General features: G+C 50.5%; 1 pseudogene across 1 annotated transcript in view; it reads left to right on the top strand.

The window, feature by feature from the left end:
• The window catches only part of LOC149354104 (uncharacterized), an 82,197-nt pseudogene extending 69,010 nt beyond the window's left edge, over positions 1-13,187 (top strand). The window contains exon 5 of the transcript XR_016289630.1: positions 9,799-13,187. The product of XR_016289630.1 is annotated as an uncharacterized LOC149354104 (transcript). The remainder of the gene's footprint in view (positions 1-9,798) is intronic.
• Positions 13,188-13,570: the final 383 nt, after the last annotated feature.

The following is a 13,570-nucleotide window of genomic DNA, read 5'->3' as shown; positions in this document are numbered from 1 at the left end:
GGTAGATCACCCAAATGGCGACTTAGTGCTTAAAGGGCAACTCTGGGGGTTTTTCGAACATTTTGAATTGATAGTCACGTCACATTCCTTAAAGTTCTTCCTCTTCACGAGTCATACCATTTTGAAAGAACATAAGTGGCAAACCGAAACACAGTCCATTACCAGGGACGTGATGCAGCGATGACATCACAAACTTTACTCGAAAAACACTTGTACACACATTGAATGGCTGAAGTAGCTACTGAAAACAATGAATCCTTTCACAAAATGCCTGAGACGACCTTACACAAGCCTGAAATTTTTGTTAATGAAGTGGGGAGTGGGTATTAACGTGCGGAAAATGTTTGTGATGTTGAATACATAGTGTTGTCATAGAAATAATGTGCACTGCAGTTATAGAAATAAGAAACTTTAAAACCAATTTGCGCTAGAATAAATTGTGGCATGGTTGCCAGGCTTGGTGGAAGAAGTGAGGAATGAGAGAAAAACCTATAGTATGAGCTTGATAACCTTGAAAAACTGCAGGAGCAGCCCTTTAACAGTAGTAAAAAGAATGCTTATGTGGATGCCACCCTTCAGATGTAGTCTTTGTGTCTACAGCTTGGCTGTGCTCAAGGACTGCAACGTAGCCTGCAAGCAAGCCAATGCTCTGCTGTAGATGGCAACAAGCTCATCCTAGTAGCATGGGCGTCAGTGACCACAGAGTGCCACACCGCTCACCAGTACAGCTCAGTGTTGCCATTGTGAGGTATCGTGACTCAGCAGAAAACAGTCTTGACAAAAGGCTTAATGGCATGGCACCCCTCAAGCAATGCTTACATCTACATAGACAGTTTGGTTTTGAATGGCTCTTCAGTATCTTCATCACAAAAAAATTGATGCAGGAAATTTACCCGTCTTCCTGACAAGAACATGGAGCTAGAATAGACAGTGGTTGATCTGGGAGAGCTGGATATTTTTTTTTCAAGGGACGCAGCCTTGCCATGGTTGCTCCGTAGTGTGTACAAGAAACTCGGTTGGCTCCCTGGAGCTCTGACTCTCTGGCGGTTCCTTCCTTGGATACGCCCTTGAGGGCTACCAGCTTGGGTTGTTGAGCCCGCACACTTCTTTGCTCACAGACCCCTATTCTCTGTTATTATACTTAGTGGGATGGACGGGTCCCCTCATCTTGCTTTTCCAGTCCCACCATAGCATTTGTCCCTGCATCAGCGATGCAGGCAGAGGCTCTTTCTCTTCTTGTTTGTTTATTGGTTGCACTATATGTCGGTCCCACTCTGCCTCCCACCCCCTGGCATGGGCGAGGGAACTTTTGTTTTTATTTCTTTTTTGCTACTCTGGACACAGTATCTGTCTTCTAGCTCTCGTGCCTTCATGTTTCCGCGTTGCTGGCACTGTGAAGTGCTACCAGTTAGCGCAGCTCACCATCCTTGTCAGTCTCGTCTTCCATGTCAAAAGTGTGCAGCTTTTCTGCCATTGTAGCATACTTTTCTTTAGCATACTCGGTGCCAGAAAACACAAGATTGGATGAATACATTTCATCATCACAATTTCAGAGATGTCATTGAGGTCTAGGAGAAAGATCACTTAACTGTGCGATGTCAGTGCACGTTAAAGAACCCCAGGTGGTTGAAATTTCCGGAGCCCTCCACTATGGCGTCTCTCATAGCCTTAGTCGCTTTGGGACGTTAAACCCCATAAACCAACCAACCAACCACTTTGCATTTGTTTTTTTTTTCTGTCAAGAGAGTAGCTGGAGGGCATTTAGTAAGAAATTATGGCCTTCCTTACACCTTTGAAACTACAGTGTCATTTCAGTGTATTTAACCCATTCAGGTGTCTTGTACACAATTGTGTAAGCGGTAAACTTGCAGCTTTTTCTGAGAAACTGAAGCACTTAACAGTGATTTCATTATTTCAGTCAAATTGAGCACCCTTCATGCAAATAAGTTGCTTTTTTGTACCATGTAGCGAATGCAGTAGATAATATTTCACATAAGTGTGAGCGAGGTAGTACTTTGTCCGCCGTTTTTGTGCAGACAGATTTTGCCGCGAGTGAAAACGTCGATGGTTTTTGTTCAATTTCGAGCGTAATGTGAATCTTCGAAACTCAAAGCGATTCCACGATCCCTAGGGTGTTTACCTGACACATGAGAACATTTCGATGTTATTATTTCTAACAAATCTGACACTTTGTACAGAATTCTCCACATCGTTGTAAAAATTAATCGGCTGGTCTTTCACATTCGAAAACTAACAAATTCCCTTTCTTGAGGCCTGAATATACTACTTAGGTGCAAAAATAATTGATTTCAGTAAAAACAAAAAATGGCGCCTGAAAGGGTTAAAGCTGTGAGTAGCCAAAGGCTGCACTCTGCCCTGCCACCATTCAAGATTGTGGTGCTTATGCATTAGCTCAGTTTCAGTCGCTTTCCTTGAAGTGCTTTCTCTCCAGCATTTGTGTAGCATTTTGAAAGCTGTGTTATTCCCTAATTTAAGTTGCTGAGAAATTCTGGCATGGTGTTCATCAGGTAAATTTTCAGTGCTTATCAAATCGAAGGAAGATCATGGTTGGGGTATTCGTTGGAGCGTCCCTTATTAATGCGCTAGCATTAGAAAGTGGCAACCCACCCTCCAGGCTACAAACGAACTTTGTATACTGCCTCGGATATAATGAGCCTTAGTATGCCACCTTGGACATAACGAAACTTAGTATAATGACTTTTTTGTGTTTACCTCGAATGTACCGAACCTAAGTATGCCACCTCAGTTATAATGATTTTCGTGTGTTGATCACAGGTATAACAAACTTTTGTTATACCTGTTGGAGAGAAATAACTAGAGGAATGAGAATGGGGTGGAGCACATATGGCAGGTTCTCTCAGATAATGAATGGCAGTTTACCAATATCCCTCAAGAGAAAAGTATACAACAGCTGTATCTTACCGGTACCGGTAGCAGGGAGCGGCAGAGAGGTAGGTGGGCGGATGAAATTAAGAAGTTTGGGGGGATGTGGTGGCCGCAACTGGCGAAGGACAAGGTTAATTAGAGAGATATAGGAGAGGCCTTTTTCCTGCAGTGGGCGTAGTCAGGCTGATGATGATGATGATGATGATGTATGCTATCTTGGATATACGAACTTAAGCATTCCAAGTCGGATGTAATGAAATTTTGTATCTTTACCTTGGATGTAACAAACTTAAGGTGTTTGTTGATCTTGGATATAATGAGCCGAAGTGTACCACCTCGGATATAATGTATGTTTCATTCGTAATGCACTCAAACAATCGACCGAGGATTGCCTAAGAGCTTTCTTGAGTAAGCAAGATACCACAGTGCAGCCAGACATTATACTGAATCCTGTGGCTATGGAGACTGCAATAATTTGTAGCTGAACCAGTTAACATTAACAAATGCTGGTTGTAGAAGTGGTGTGTCAAACCAGAATCTTGCAAAAGCTGCTGCCAGGTTATAGGCTAGGAAAGTAAGGTATAGCAATACATAAATTATAATAAGTCATGCTTAGAACAACCTTTGAGCTGTATTATGTGAAGGTCCTTTATGATTTTGGGGTTGCCCAGCCTTCGCAATCGTTTGGTGTGAGGTGGCTCATGTGCAGTGTGTCTAAAGAAGTAAGGCCGTTTTACTTCCTGGAACATCTCTCCCTTGGCATAGCGCATTTTTCAAAAGAAGGCACATTGCACTTCTGTGCCTCAAAGTTTGGCACAGAACCATCCGCTATAAGGGGTGAGCAGAAGGGCTGTTGTTCTGCCATGAAAACTCTTGCACAGGGCCTGCTCTTGTGCTAAAAGCATCGTAAGAAATAGTGCTACTTTAATTAATTTAGTGGTGGAGTAGAGTGTGCTTAGGTAGTTCAGCTTGGCCATTTAGTTTGCATATGTGTGAGATGTATTTTAAATGCAAGTTAGATCCTTTCATTGTGCTTTTCTGCATGTTCCAGAACACAACAAGATGTCAGTGATGCTTGAGGTGATGCATGCCAGTCTCTGTTCAAATGGAAGGCTGTGCCCTTGAGTTGATGTGGCACTGGTGTCACTGTAGGCAGCTCTCCCACAGTGCTACACAAAGTTTCATGACTGTCAAGAAAGATGAGGGGAGTACACTTGAACGTTGAAGCATCATCTGCTGACATAAATCTCGCATGCAATGCCTACCTTCTGTTGGCATCATATCATGTGGCTTCAGTTAACCACAGCAGCTTAGAATCAGCCCCGGTTGTCTCTATACTGGAAAAAGCGTTCTGTCGTCTGGCACTCCTTCATGTTTGCCCCAGAGAGAGTCTGTTGTCAGAGATGACTATAAAATTAGTGGTATATTATGGTAGACTTTTCACTGTGCTGACAATTGCAAGAGCAGAACTAGCAGTTTTGGCTGGAATTTTTTTTTTAAATTGACAAGGAAAGTCAAGGCAAAGCTGAGGGTGGTGCCACGCTGTGTTCAATGTTCGTAGCTGTGGAAGTAGTTAGGCTGCGTCGCGTGAAGTAGGCATACTATATTTCATAGGTTATTTTTGTTGCCAAACACCTCGGGTGCATTGTGTTATGTTTTAGTAAAAGTTTATTGACGTTACATACTACAAGCCAGAGCGGCCATGGCGAGTTCCCGCGCTTTTTTGTCCCTGCCCGGTTCCCCCAGTGTCCAAGCCCTGGACTGGACACCCACACAGATACTGCACAGCACACGTAGGGGCGCTAGCTACAGGTTTAAAAATGTCATACATAACACGCCCCTTTTTAAAAAAACAAAAAGTTCACAACACAAGGCGGTGTTCAGGCTTTCTGGGTTTTGTCATTCACGAAATCTTGCTGGCTTAACTACCCGCTGACCTGTGCAAGTATGGTACACGCTAGAAGAAACTGCTCATGGAGGTGATGATGCGGCTGGTGTGGGGGATGTTGGTGAAGCCAGCTGAGCAGGTGGAGGCTGAGGTGATGCAGGCTGAGGCCATGGATGGTGAGAGAATGGAGTTATGTCATAGTTCTCTGGAGAAGCCAGTGGCACTGGAGCAATGCCAAATAAAGGTCTAATGTGGTAACGGTTCCGACAATACATGGCACCTTCTGGTGTGACGACCAGATATGATCGGTGCTGTGGGCCAACTCTGTGTATACTTCCACGCATCCACTGACCTTGGCGTCTGAACCACACTTTGGGCAATAGGGAGAACTAGGGTTGTATGTGATGTCCCAAGAAGCGAGAAACTCCTGGAACTGGGTAGCATTGAATGGCGGTCCATTGTCACATACGAGTTCTTCCAGGATGCTGAAACGGGCAAATACTGCTTTGAGAGCAGTGATAATGGCTTCAGTGCTTGTTGATGCCATTTGTTGCACCTCCACATACTTGCTGAAGTAGTCGACAATTAGCAGGTAGGTAGATCTGTTGAAATGAAAGAGGTCCATTGCAACCTTCTGCCACGGACGGTCAGGCAAAACACGCTCAGCCAGAGGTTCATACTGGTTTTGTCGCTGGTGTCGCTGGCAGTGATGACAACGTTTAATCATCTCCTCAATGTCTGCGTTCATGGACGGCCAATATAGGCTTTCTCGAGCCTTATTCTTGCATGAAACTATGCCACGGTGTGCTTCGTGAAGTCTCAGTAAGGCATCTTGCTGACACGTGACAGGCAAGACAAGTCGCTGCCCTCTCAATATAAGGCCATCACATACGTGTCGTTCATCTTTGCAATGGGCAAACGGTTTCACTGCTGTTGGAAGCAATGTGTCACGTGTAGGCCAACCTTCTTTGATGTGTTTCAACACCTGTTGCAAAGTGCTGTCCTCAACAGTTGCTTTTCGGATATGTTCCAGCTTTGACGTTGAAGCGTTGACTACCACACAACTAGCCAGACACTCAGCGGGTTCATACTTCTGCAAAGAACTTGCACTGTCAGGTGCTCGTGAGAGCGCATCAGCTGCTATGAGTTCTTTCCCTGGAACATATGTTAGCTGAACATCATACCGCTGGAGTCTGAGTAGAAGACGCTGAAGCCTTGGGGTTATCTTGTCAAAGTCCTTTTGTTGCAGACCAATCAGAGGCTTGTGGTCAGTTTGTACCACAACACTCCGTCCATATGTGTAAAAATGGCAACGTTCACAGGTAAAGACTATAGCGAGCAGCTCTTTTTCGATCTGGGCATATTTTTGCTCTGCCACAGTGAGTGCAGCTGAGGCATAGGCTACTGGATGATTTTCCTGTAGGAGTACCGCACCAACTCCGTATGTGCTTGCATCCGCTGAGACCACAACCTCCTTTGATTTGTCAAAGAAGTGAAGGACAGGGGTCTTAGAGCTGAGGTGCTTGATTCTGCTGAACTCTCGAGTCAGGTTGTCATCCCAGTGCCAAGGAACGTCATTCTTTAACAGCTGCCTGAGACATGTAGTTTCCTTTGATGCATTTGGCACAAATTTGGTAAGGTAAGTCACCATACCCAAAAATCGGAGGAGTTCAGTCTTGCTTGTTGGCACTGGCATTCCTAAGATAGCACTCACTTTTGCAGCATCTGCTTGCAGACCCTCTGAAGTGATCTGATGTCCCAGGAACTGCAGACTAGGCTGTGCTAGCTGACCCTTCTTCTCATTAAGCTTGAGATTGTGTTTGCGAGCTGTTAACATGACGAGCTGCAGCTGCTCCATGTGTTGCTTCATAGTCTTGGACGCTATCAGAATGTCATCAAAGTATGGGTAAACACCCTCAATGTTTGCAAACCTATCATCCGTGCAACGCTGCAAAAGTTCTGGAGCATTTTTCAGTCCAAATGGTAGCCGCAGGAAATGGTACCTGCCCCAAGGGGTTGCGAACGTACACAAGTAAGAGCTTTCTTCAGAGAGAGTAAGCTGCCAGAATGCAGATTTGGCATCAAGCAGGCTGAATACAGTGCACCCACATAAATGAGCAAACAGTTCCTCTTGCGTTGGTATACGGTAGTGCTGGCGCTTGATAGCACTGTTTAGATGCCTGGGATCGAGGCAGATTTGTAAGCTGCCATCTTTCTTGGGTACAATTACCAATGGGTTCACCCGGTCTGTTGGCTTCGTGACTTTTGTGATGATAGCATCCTGCTCCATATTCTCGAGCTCTGCTTCTGCAATAGTAGGAGTTGCACTATCTTGCAGCACAATGCTGACAGTTCCTGGAAGCTGGCCAATCCCAGTGAACACATCTTTGAAGTCCTTAATGATGTCTTGAGCTGTGACATCGTCAGAACCACGCTGAGGAGTACCGGCTGCATTTCCTGAAGAGGCGAGATGATGAAGTCGACGAATCAGCTGTAGCTGCTGGCATGCCTCAGCACCAAGCACAGGGAACACATCAAGGTCTACGACAAGGTACTGCAAGTTACAGCTGAGGTTTTGTGTTTTTGTCTGCAGAGTGCACTCATCGCTGACCAGCAGTCGATCACCTGTATACGTAGACACCCTGATGCAAGTCGAATGCAGCATTGGTTGATCACTCCACTGTTGAAGCACATGCTTTGGAAGAATATTCACGTCAGCCCCGGTATCAAGCTTAAACGTCACCTTGTGGTTGTGGATGACGAGTGTAGCTGTCCAGTCCGATGTTTTGAGAGTACTGCCCGCTGTCAGCTCCCCAAGAAAGAAGTCATCCCGCTCAAGCGTCGACACGTTGTGCGATGGTCTAGTCTGCGTCTGTTGATCATCACAGTCAGCTGGTCTAGCTGGTCTTGCTCTCCTCTGACGGCACATTACTGCAAAATGTCCAAACTTGCCACAGCGAAAACAGTGCATTCCATATGCCAGACAGTTGCGCGGCGGATGATTGCTCCCACACCTCGAGCATGAGAGTGTAGTCGGGGTCGGCGTGCGGCCTTGTTGCGGCGGTGGCGGACGTCGGTCATTCACGGGCTGGTGGCGTTGACAATTACTGGCCCGCCGACTGTTGCAGCAAAGTGCGTCCACCTCTATCTTTGGTTCAGTCGCCTGAAGATCTTGCAAGTGCTTTTTTGAAATCTCGGCAGCTTTGCAGATTGTGATGATGTGTTCCAACGTTAAGTCGTTTTCGCAGAACAGGCACTCCCGAAGCGCAGAGTCCCGAATGCCCACGATGATTCGATCACCAATCAGTCGATCCGCTATGCTGGCAAAATTGCAGCGCTTGGCTTGAATTCGCAGTTCAACTACGAATTCGTCGATTGACTGTCCCACCTGCTGGGTCATGGAGTTGAAAATGGCGGTGGCTTGAGTAGCGCTCCTGTAAGGCTTATAAAGGGCGTCGAACTTGTCAAGAATGTACTCGACTTCATCCACTGGTTGTCCGTCTGGTTGCGTAGGAGGCGGCGGGAACGTTTGATATATTCGTCATGCTTGTGGGCCAAGAATGTGCAGAAGTTTGGCTTAGCTGCGTGCTCACAAGCTTGCTTATATATGCTGTACGACGAACGCCATTCTTCCCAGGTCGTCGCTGGGTCGTCTGTCGGCTCAAACGGTGGCAGTTGCTGCAGAAATACACCGGCCATGTTGCGCTGCTTGCTGCGGAGTCGTTGCGGAGACTAGGCGTTGACTTTCACTTCTGACACCATGTTATGTTTTAGTAAAAGTTTATTGAGGTTACGTACTACAAGCCAGAGCGGCCATGGCGAGTTCCCGTGCTTTTTGTCCCTGCCCGGTTCCCCCAGTGTCCAAGCCCTGGACTGGACACCCACACAGATACTGCACAGCACACATAGGGGGCGCTAGCTACTGGTTTAAAAATGTCATACATAACACATTGATTTTTTTTTCTCTTCCAACTAGCTGACATTAGCTGACAATGACATTGCTATCGGCAGTACTGCTGCTGGCAGAAAATGGTACAGATGTATACAGTATATATCCCCAGCCTTATTTTATTGCTAGTTGTTTTGAAAACTACCTTAGTGCCTTCAACTTTATTTTAAAAAAATACCATGTCACATTCATTATTGCCATTGAGTGTTGCCTTGGCAGTGGGTAGCTCGTGTCTGTAAAATTAGTGTGTGCAGATGCTGACTGCCACGTGCAGCAACGTTCCCATGTCGAAGAAGTGTTTTAAACATTTTACTGGGTTTCTTATTATCACAGCTGGGCATACATTTATTTGGGCGAAAAGTTTTTGATTACAGGTAAGAAAACATGGTTGATATAAGTCAGTACTCTGTCCCAATAACACTACCGCGATGAAGCAAATTTCCAGCTGCCACATGTTGACACTGTGGCAAACACTGGAAAACAGGCTAGCACAAGTGTCACACAATTTTCCAGTCTTACCTGGAGGTAAAGCTGGCAGTGCTGCATTTCATCCACCATTGAGAGGCACTGGAGTGTCAGGAGGATGAGGTTTCGTACTTTGCTTTGGCTGCTGTTGTGCAAAAAATGTGGATTCAACTGTAACAATGTGACTCTTCTCACGGCAAACCTCAAACAAATACTGTGAAAGCTTCTATTCCAGCCCAGTGCCAAACTTTTACTTGTGTTCAATGCATTGAAAAAGTGAAGAACAAAGTTTTGAAATAATCTGTGCCCAGAGGACAGCATAGCGGTGTAACTGCCAATGTTGAGGTACAATCCATGCTTTCAGCCTAACACTGGACAAGCCAAAAACAAAACCTCTCCTTCTGGCATCCCGTGGTGGATGAAGTGTTCGTTAAGAGACTGGATAGTGACAAATGATTGTACATATCAGTGATAGGGTTTTTGCCATTGCGTATTAGGTGCGCCTGTTCAGTGTTTGTGAGTGATAGCAAACAGGAGTACTGCGAGAGGGGTTCAGTGATGCCTGGGGGATGGCTGGCCGCTTGTGCAGGTGGTGGCGGCGGAGGAGGACCACTCGGTGCTGCAGCGTCCCATCGAGCTGGGCGTGCAGGGCGTTCGCCAGATCGTGCAGTGCATGGCTGGCGGCAGCCGTGAGGTTAAGGACGTCCTGCTGAATGAGTGCAATGTGCTGTTCGAGTGCAAGGTGTGCCAAAGCCTGTTCCGGAGCCTTGCCAACCTGTTGGCCCACAAGCGCATCTACTGCACCCAGCACCTGTGCAAGGCCATGCCACTGTGCGCCTTCACGTCACCCCTGCCCATTGAGCAGCAGAAGCAGCCGCAGGTACAGCTCGCGGCTATTGCAGCCGCCACGAACGCCGTGTGCCAGGGCCGCTGCGAGCCCAACCAGAGCCCCAGCAGCGCCTTGGTGGAGGCACAGAGCGGAGAACAGCAGCTGGGCCGGGGCCCCTCGTCGAGCCAGGCGTCCTTGTCGCGCACCAGTTACCTGTCGTCACGCAGTGACTGTACCCAGCGCCTGTGTGACGCCATGCCGCTGTGCGCCCTCACCTCACCCGTGCCCATCGAGCAGCAGAAGCAGCCGCAGGTACAGCTCGCGGCTATTGCGGCCGCCGCGAACGCCGTGTGCCAGGGCCGCTGCGAGCCCAACCAGAGCCCCACCAGTGCCGCGGTGGAGGCACAGAGCGGAGAACAGCAGCTGGGCCGGGGCCCCTCGTCGAGCCAGGCGTCCTTGTCGCGCACCAGTTACCTGTTGTCACGCAGCGACTGTACCCAGCACCTGTGCGACGCCATGTCGCTGTGCGCCCTCACGTCACCCGTGCCCATTGAGCAGCAGAAGCAGCCGCAGGTACAGCTCGCGGCTATTGCGGCCGCCACAAACGCCGTGTGCCAGGGCCGCTGCGAGCCCAACCAGAGCCCCACCAGTGCCGCGGTGGAGGCACAGAGCGGAGAACAGCAGCTGGGCCGGGGCCCCTCGTCGAGCCAGGCGTCCTTGTCGCGCACCAGTTACCTGTCGTCACGCAGTGACTGTACCCAGCGCCTGTGCGACGCCATGCCGCTGTGCGCCCTCACCTCACCCGTGCCCATCGAGCAGCAGAAGCAGCCGCAGGTACAGCTCGCGGCTATTGCGGCCGCCACGAACGCCGTGTGCCAGGGCCGCTGCGAGCCCAACCAGAGCCCCACCAGTGCCGCGGTGGAGGCACAGAGCGGAGAACAGCAGCTGGGCCGGGGCCCCTCGTCGAGCCAGGCGTCCTTGTCGCGCACCAGTTACCTGTTGTCACGCAGTGACTGTACAAAGCGCCTGTGCGACGCCATGCCGCTGTGCGCCCTCACCTCACCCGTGCCCATCGAGCAGCAGAAGCAGCCGCAGGTACAGCTCGCGGCTATTGCGGCCGCCACGAACGCCGTGTGCCAGGGCCGCTGCGAGCCCAACCAGAGCCCCACCAGTGCCGCGGTGGAGGCACAGAGCGGAGAACAGCAGCTGGGCCGGGGCCCCTCGTCGAGCCAGGCGTCCTTGTCGCGCACCAGTTACCTGTCGTCACGCAGCGACTGTACCCAGCGCCTGTGCGACGCCATGTCGCTGTGCGCCCTCACGTCACCCCTGCCCATTGAGCAGCAGAAGCAGCCGCAGGTACAGCTCGCGGCTATTGCAGCCGCCACGAACGCCGTGTGCCAGGGCCGCTGCGAGCCCAACCAGAGCCCCACCAGTGCCGCGGTGGAGGCACAGAGCGGAGAACAGCAGCTGGGCCGGGGCCCCTCGTCGAGCCAGGCGTCCTTGTCGCGCACCAGTTACCTGTCGTCACGCAGTGACTGTACCCAGCGCCTGTGCGACGCCATGCCGCTGTGCGTCCTCACCTCACCCGTGCCCATTGAGCAGCAGAAGCAGCCGCAGGTACAGCTCGCGGTAATTGCGGCCGCCGCGAACGCCGTGTGCCAGGGCCGCTGCGAGCCCAACCAGAGCCCCACCAGTGCCGCGGTGGAGGCACAGAGCGGAGAACAGCAGCTGGGCCGGGGCCCCTCGTCGAGCCAGGCGTCCTTGTCGCGCACCAGTTACCTGTCGTCACGCAGCGACTGCGACCTGTCGCGCCTGGCGTGCTTGAGCTGCGACACGACGTACACGTCGGTGAAGATGCTCTACCTGCACATGGTGTCGCTGCACTCAACCAAGCGGCGCTACCCGTGCCCGCTGTGCCGCGCCAGCTTCATGCAGATGTGGGGCGTCACGCGGCATCTGGTGAGTGTGCACGGCCAGACCAAGGAGCAGATCGTCAAGCTGCGCGACAGCATCTGCGGCAACATCCAGCTGCGCAAAAGCCGGCTCCAGCACATGGTCGACTGCCTGCTGCGCAACAACGGGGCGGCCGCTTGCGGACACTGCGGCCGTCGCTCGCGCACCTGCCGGCTGCCAGACAGGCCGGCGGCAAAGAAGGCCACCCGCAAGGGTGTGTCACGCCGACGGGGAACCCCCGCTGCGACGGTGCCAAACAGCACTGCCAACGGTGCGGCCGAAAATAGTGGTGAAAACAGTGCTGCAGCGATGCCGCCGTCGGCCAAGACTCCTCTGCAGCACGGTGGCAGCAGTGCGACCCCGAGCGGTAGCAGAGCCTGCATCAAGCGTATCTCGCCGGCCATGGAGCGCAAGATATTGGCGATCATCGATTACGACCGTCTGGCGTGCCTGCGCTGCAAGCAGCTATTCTCGAGCTTCTCGAGCCTGCGGCGCCACGCGGCCATGGATTTGGGCTACAGCCGGTGCAAGTTTATGCATTGGAGCCATGAATCGGACAGTCAGACCGACTGCCGCAGCCACGTGCAGCGCGTGCACGCAGACGCGGCCCATGACGCCGAGCGCATGATCGTGCAGGTGCCGGGTGAGGAAAGGGGTGGTCACCCAATGGACACCTTCGCCTCGACTTGCTCTCCACGCTCATCACCCACTCGGGTGCCTACCCGAAGAGGCCGCCACCGCTGGAACCTCAGAAGTAGGGAGGGGGGCCCGCGCAATGGCTACACCCGCTCCGGTCGCAGATTCGCGGACCCCGCACTTCGTCGAGGGACGCATGAAGTAGCCTGAGTGCTGCCTCTCGATCCATTGTGTGTGCAGCTAGATATTTCAATTATTTATGGTTCGCATGCTGCGCCCATCTTACACCGGTTAGTGGGACTGTTAGTGGTCACAGTCGCCACCTGTTGATTGTGTAGTCGGCTTCCGGTGCATGGAGGTTCATGGCCTGAACTGCTGCAATCTCGGTGAAAGAACTGCCAGTGAAATATAATATTACGGGCACACTTGAAGCCCGATTTTACGAAGTTTTTGATCCGACATTTAGCCATCTTGTTTATTGTGTTCATTGTTGTTGTTTATTGTGTTACAAGCACCTGAACTGATCATCAAAGCTCAACATAAAAAGTTCATGGCTTGGAGTTGAAATCCTTTCATCGTCTACGCCAGTTGAGATCCTGTCTCGACTGCGCCAGTTGAGTTTCCCCTTCAGGTGGCGATGTGGGGATGCACTTGATGATGATGAATAGATGGTTCGGACTTGCAAACAATCACGTTACTCGATGGCGGGACAAGAAGGTTAACTATTTATTAACACATGAATAAACGAGAAGAAACAAACAAGGAGGAAAGTATTTACAACATGACTGAACCGTTGGTTACACGAAATCAGCCCCCGACGCGCGTCGCGCCGTGTGTCTGCGGTGCGTCTGTTGTGCGTCCGCGGTTCAATGAATTTGATCACCCTTGGCGCCGCAGAAAGTTCAGCGAACTTAACACTTGGTATGTACAACATTTGTCCAAT

Source organism: Amblyomma mixtum, chromosome 3 (assembly GCF_055824585.1).
Source record: "Amblyomma mixtum isolate Tamu chromosome 3, ASM5582458v1, whole genome shotgun sequence".
Classification (NCBI taxonomy): Eukaryota; Metazoa; Arthropoda; class Arachnida; order Ixodida; family Ixodidae; genus Amblyomma; species Amblyomma mixtum.
Note: the sequence above shows the minus strand (reverse complement) of the source record. Positions and strands in the feature narration are given on the sequence as shown.